We start from the raw sequence: 6865 nt of genomic DNA, 5'->3' as shown, positions 1-6865 counted from the left end.
ACAATAAATAATACCTCTTTCAAGTAATAGCCCCCGTTCAATTGTTGAGCATTAAATTAGCTGCAAGGTCTGTAGAGATCTTGGGACTATGCCACTCGAGCGAACACAGATCTGTGTTTTGCTCATGCAGAATTCGGTTAAGTAAAATCGGTAAAATTAAAGTAATGAGTGGAACAAAAGATGAAGTAAAGTGGCATTTTATTTTGTGTGAGTTTTAACTTGTCCAGTGGGGCAAGTACATTTCTCTTCCACTACAAAAATATCCACTTGTCCCGGACAAGCGGACAAGCCTTAATGCTGAGCCCTGCCGTATTTGTTTTTGATTGATTATATATTATGAGTTTTATACACATCCATTATGCAAGTACAATGTATTGTGACAATAAAATGTGATTAGGTTATAATCAACAAATAATCGTGATAATTAATTGTGATCTCAATATTGATAAAAATAATCGTGATTATCATTTTGGCCTTAATCGTGCAGCCCTACTAGCCAGCATTTTTTCTATGAGAAAAGACCTGGCATCTTTCCACTTTTGCGAGGACACAGTGTTTCTGATCTCCCAATCAGTAGCATAAGCAGGCTCAAGAGACGCCTCCCGAGTCACTACTTGGTCCTCAACTCCATCCACCAGCAGCTCAAGGAGCTCTTGACGAAGCACCTCAGTTTCAGACACTGAAAGGAAATAATTTATAAATATATAAACTATGCCAGAAAGTAAACCAAACTTTGTTGGTTGTATGACTTCTGGCTGCATAAATGACACCTCAACAAATTAAAAGCAAAATACATCCAGGAAATTACAATACACATTTCATACAAGTAAGTACCTTTTGTTGGGTTGACATTGGCAACACTCACATCTGGTGGATAACATCTGGAGTGTTCTGTGTTAATAAAGTAAGTAATGACATTATCCTTAAATAAAATACAAAAACTAAAAAGGAAAAAACTTGAATCAAACATTTAAATTTAGAAATATGAGTGAGAATACTGACTAGGTGGCATGCAACTGGTCTTCCTACTGGATGGCGGCCTTTGAGGAATTACAAGCCCTTGTCTGTTGCGCTTCTTCCACCGGACAGGCTTTGGGTCAGAGGAATTGTTGTGCTCCTCCTCTGCCTCATTCTATGTAATCTAAACGAGACACAAAGAAAAAGACTCCAAATACACTCCATTAATTAATTTAACATAACTCTAATTAATGGTGCAAAATTAGACATAATAGAACATAAATAATATTTGTATCTTTTAAAAATACATTACTGGGGGCTTGCTGTAGAAAAATTCTGATAGAGGTATTGCAGTAAACTTTCACTACTTAAAATAGTCAAGTGGCTTGTTGATTTACTATTTCACTGCAATCTAGCTGTAAAAAAATGAAACTAACATAATGAATTATAATCAACACAGACAACACATTTTGTTGAATGATTATGACACAATAATGAAAACATTTAAGAACAATACCTCCAAATCCTGAAGGAGGTTATTGGCATCCTGAAGCTCTTCCTCCAACCCCAAAGTATCAGGATCTGATTCCAAATAACTAATTTTAGACAGAGATAGACAGATACAGATAGGTAGGTAGATAGATAGGTAGGTAGACAGATAGATAGATGTTGGTTCTTAAAATAGCCTTTGGGTTGATTGTGGGAGGTCAGAGGTTGGTTGAGGTGAAGGGACAAGGTAACTGTACTGGAGCTGCAAAGAAAGATAAAGACAAGTGATTACAATTAAGTGTGTTGCATGGTTATAATTTAATAGCAAACTAACCTAAAGATCATACCTTAAGATGTTCTTCACTGATTAAATTAATTTAAGCCCTCTGTGACATGCTTGCGTGTAAAAAGGGCTATACAAATAAGTTTGATTTAAAATCTGCAAGTTCCCTTACTGATTTGCGAGTAAGATACGGTAGTATCGGATCGGAAAGTACACCCTAGCCTGGATCTGCAAATCGAGATGGCCTACTATTGTATATTCCAGGAGATTAGCCCGCTCAAAGAAGCTAGAAAGGAGAAACTGGCAAGCTAGCTAGACTAGCTAGCACTAGCTAATATCCCATTTGGATTGTAAATAAAACTAGAGAGGGTACAATTTCTGGGGAAATTGTAGGGTGTCCTTGCTTACTTGCGTTAGTTGCAGTGGTCCGTATTTAAATTACATTTCTGTATATTTTATATTAAAATGCATAGCCTACTTATTTTTTATAAAGATTACATAGATTTAAAAGCTTATTTTTTTCTGCTCATTTACAACTCAAAATACTAAGAGTGAAGAGTAGAATGAAATAGTTGTCTACTCATTTCCCCTGCAAGAGGGAATGGTGATCAGCAACCTCGTTGAATCAAAACGAATACATTTGGCAGACCGGTGTAAAAATTGACCTAATCTCTATGACTTAAACGTCATTGTAAGTTTTTCCCTTCTCGTAATATTTTCAGGCATTTAGCCTACTCATATTGCATTCATTCATTCATTAATAAAGAACCCCCTTTGAAGCTTATTTTAACAACGACGTTACCAGCAGCTATCTCAGAAGGAATCGCGATTCAAATAGTACCATCTGCTACTGAAAATATGCCCCCAAAAATGTAAATAAGCTTGACATTTATTTAGGGGAAAATCACTCATTCATAAAAATGTCAGTGGTAGAAATCATCAGTAAAAAGGCAAAATGCTATATAGCCCTGCTGTGTGGAGAAGCTGCCCTGGTAAATTGTAGGCTACAACTACTACTACAGTAGACTGTCTTGGTAGCGGTTGTGTTGGTTGAATTCGATTTAACGTTACTTCCGTTGTACTTTCTAGGCTGAAATGAATTATTTTCATGAACAGATTCAAGTTTAGGCTGTGGCAATGGAGTTCAGGTTAGTAGTCACTAGTCAGATAGTTTCACTTATTGAAAGACTTTTGATTTAAGTAATGGTAGTGCCGAACATGTGCCGTTTGACTTCCTACGTAGGCTACTGTACTGTTATTTAAACAGCTGTGGAGATGTTTTTTGTTTAGCTACTGTACTAGACTAGGCTACAGTACAGCGTTGCAGTGAGCTACACTGGTTTGAAACCAGAGGTAATGATAATTTCACCAACAAATCGTTTACTTGTAATCTAATGTCATAATAAATCCGACAACAAAAATGTAGTTGTGAGGAATGTTTATTTTAACGAGTGAAAACAGATGCATCATAGACCGCTGTAGTATGTGTTGCCCGGGACAACAGAGGCTAATGTCATGATGCTAATGCTTCAGTGAAATAGTAGACTACTGTTTCCGAAAGTAGATGTAACTACTTCCTTATATCAGCTTATATTGTTTTTCATATCACAAAGTCAAATTAGTAAATAGTAGTGCTGTCAAACGATTAAAATATTTAATCGCGATTAATCGCATTAATGTCATAGTTAACTCGAGATTAATCACAATTAATCGCACATTTTTATCTATTCTAAATGTCCCTGATTTCTTTTTGTCCCAATCTTTTTTCAAATTTTAATGCTCTTATCAACATAGAAAAGTGGTTCGGATTGCTTTGTGCAAATATTTTTTTTATTGAAAACAACATTGCAATCGCCTGGCTTTGACGAGGGGGCAGAGAATTCGCATCAGCTGTGTGCTTGGCCATCAAGTGGTATTTCAGACTGGACGTGCTGCGATGATAGCTCAGTTTACAACGACAAAACACACAGATCACTGGTCTTGTCAATAGAACCATTTGGCAACTTTTTAAAAGCAAACTTTCCATTCAGAATCTTATTGGCATCCATTTCGGCATCTCGCGCTCGTCATCCACTCAAAACGTAACGTTAGCCTACTACCAGAGAATGTCTAATATCCGTAAACGGGCTCTGCTACTACTCTTTAGCCAGCTCGCAAGCCAAACGAGTGTGTGGCGTGCCTGTTGTTTTGTTTCCGGTCTAGCTAGATCCGGTGTGGTGTTGTAGTTTTTCTAACGTCGGTAGTTGTTGCAACAGCATGTGAAAAAAACTACAAAGTTTGCTAGGCCAAAAAGAGCGTTAATCGCGCGATAAAATAATTGACGCCGTTAATTTGGGTTTGCGTTAACGCCGTTAATAACGCGTTAAACTGACAGCACTAGTAAATAGTTATCACCCTGTCCTATTTGCTTGTGGCGTTTCTGCAGCTCCCTTGCAGTAAAGCAGTTAGCCTAGCTATCTCCCAGAAGTTAACGAGCTGCGAAACTAATGTTCTGCTAGAGGTAGTCACGCGATATTTCGTGACGTTAGTGACGTCAGTAGCGTCAGTGACTGTGGCTAGCAAGTTAGCTACCGTTAGCTTAACTTTTGCAACAAAAACTTAATTAAAACATAAACCGTGCAACGGAACATAAATCCCAATAGAACCAACGCAATCGCGACCAAGACGAACCTTTTGACATTGACGTTGTCTATGTAGTCCAAATATTGACTGAGCCTTAGGGGCGCGAAAATAAACAATAATAATAAAAATAATAAATATATATGTGAGATAACAATGGTTTGTTCTCGCCGAAGGCAAGCACACCCCAAATACATAAATGCGAATAATCTTAACATTGACAAACACTCAATGTGCCTTTTAATATTAAAGATAAAACATGCATGTTCCTCAAAACTCAATTTTGCATGCCAGAATCAGAGCAAGATATTTGTGTTAATTTACTGGGAGAGGGATGAAAACGCACTGAAGAATTACTGCGGTAAAATTCACAGGGCAGCCTCTGGGGGTTGTTCCAATACGATCCTTTCTCATGTCCTTGTCCTACCTTTTTTAATACTTTGCTAATTAAGTGCATTTCTCCATAACTCTTAATTAAATACTTACTAAAACTAATCTCTCTCCGGTGCTGTCCAGTGCATACGTAAAGTGCAAGATTAAAACAGACAATTGTATAATTATAATCAGCTAGTAAGACAATTTTCTTCACCTTCCGGTCAGGTTCACGTTCATTTTGAGATACAAATTCTTCATATCAACAGTGTACAAGTGTAAATAAATACAAGGAAATCCAATTTAATAAATACATAAATCATAGATCGGCTAGCCACGGTGACTGAAGATTTTCCACAACAAATTTGAAACGTTTTTCTTTTTTTTCTTCAGAATCGATGCAGAATTTCTAAAAACTGTATTGACGCGAAAGGGTACCCTGTGCGTCCACATCCGACGCCTAGGGCTGTGACAAAGCGTCGGTATTTGACGACTTGGGAATGAGAACGGGTTGCCGTATCAGACCGGCGAGGAGGGCAATACGCGGCTGGCATGACTACCCATTAGCCAATCAGAAAGCACGTACCGTCGTTGCCATATAATAAAATCTGATATTATTAAGGAAGTACATCTCCTTTCGGAAACAGTAGTTTACTATTTCACTAAAGCATTAGCATCATGACATTAGCCTCTGTTGCCCGGGCAACACATACTACAGCGGTCTATGATACATCTGTTTTCAATTGTTATAATAAACATTCCTCACAAATACATTTTCGTTATAGGATTTATTATGACATTAGATTACAAGTAAACGATTTGTTGGTGAAATTATTATTACCTGTTGTTTCAAACCAGTGTAGCTCACTGCAACACTGTTGCCTACGCGAGAGACACTAGTAGCTAACAAAAACATCTCCACAGCTGTTTAGAAAGTCAAACGGCGACAGAACATGTTCAGTATTTCCCATACTTAAATCAAAAGTCTTTCAATATGTGAAGCTATCTGACTACTAACCTGAACTTCATTGCCACAACCTAAACTTTGTCAATCTGACATGAAAATAATTCATTTCTGCCTAAACCGTACAACGGAACGTTAAATCTAATTCAACCAACGCAATCGCTACCAAGACGAACACAGCAGTAGTCTAGTACTGTACTGTAGTAGTACAATTTACCAGGGCAGCGTCTCCACACAGGGCTATATCGCATTTTGCCTTGTTACTGACAATCATTGCTTCCAGCAAACTTCTTTTGAATTAGCCATTTTCCCCTAATAAATGTCAAGCTTATTTATGTTTTTGGGGGGCATATTTTCAGTTAGCAGATGGTACTGTTTCAGTCGCAATTCCATCTAATACTGCCGGTGACAACGTTGTTGTTCAGCTTGTTTCAAAGGTGGTTGTTAATGAATGAATGCAATATGAGTGGGCTAAATGATCGACAATATCACTACTGTAGAAGGGAAAAACTTAAGGTGATGTGTAAGTCATATAGGTTAGGTTCATTCTGCATTTACATTGTCATTTAGAAGACGCCCGTATCCAGAGCGACTTACAGTAAGTACAGGGACATGCTACATTTGACTTTTTGTATTTTGAATTGTACATGGGCAGCAACAAATGTAGGCTATGCTTTTAAATCTATGCAATCTTCATTAATAATAAGTAAGCATTTTATAAAATATACAGAAATTACAGTTTATAAACTGACCCATCTGCAACCGATACAAGCAAGCACACCCTAGGCACTGCAATTAAAACTACAGAGGGTCTGTGGTTTTAATTGCAGTGCTTCATTTTGCAGGATATATGAGGTATTTTGCAGTTTGGGTGTGTGGTTTTGTGAATAGTTTTTTGATAAAACCCGGCCTAGTTTCCAAAATGGTGTTTTAGCAATTGGAAAAAGCTGTAAGTGCTAATCTTATATTTCTGTGTCTAATGTAGAAAAGTGTGTAATTATTTGCAAAACAGTGTAGTATTTTGCAAATGGTGTGAGGCTCAGAATGTGATTATAGTTGTGCAGATCTGGGCTGCTGTTTTGCTCCTTGAGTGTCAGGTTTCACTAACTGTGTGTTATTTGACATTTTTGTGTTTGAAGCAATCGGAAAAAACTGTAGTAGGGGTTTTGGTGTAACTGTTA

General features: G+C 37.4%; 1 long non-coding RNA gene across 1 annotated transcript; it reads right to left on the bottom strand.

The window, feature by feature from the left end:
- Positions 1-552: 552 nt before the first annotated feature.
- LOC146302867 (uncharacterized) lies at positions 553-1353 on the bottom strand. The gene is made up of 3 exons (XR_014750836.1): positions 1003-1353; positions 835-891; positions 553-679 (listed from the first exon to the last, which is right to left on the bottom strand). It is a non-coding gene; the product is annotated as an uncharacterized LOC146302867 (long non-coding RNA).
- Between the last annotated feature and the right edge of the window lie 5512 nt (positions 1354-6865).

Source organism: Hypomesus nipponensis, chromosome 1 (assembly GCF_054491055.1).
Source record: "Hypomesus nipponensis isolate SF chromosome 1, ASM5449105v1, whole genome shotgun sequence".
Classification (NCBI taxonomy): domain Eukaryota; kingdom Metazoa; phylum Chordata; class Actinopteri; order Osmeriformes; family Osmeridae; genus Hypomesus; species Hypomesus nipponensis.
This window is presented reverse-complemented; position numbering and strand designations above follow the sequence as displayed.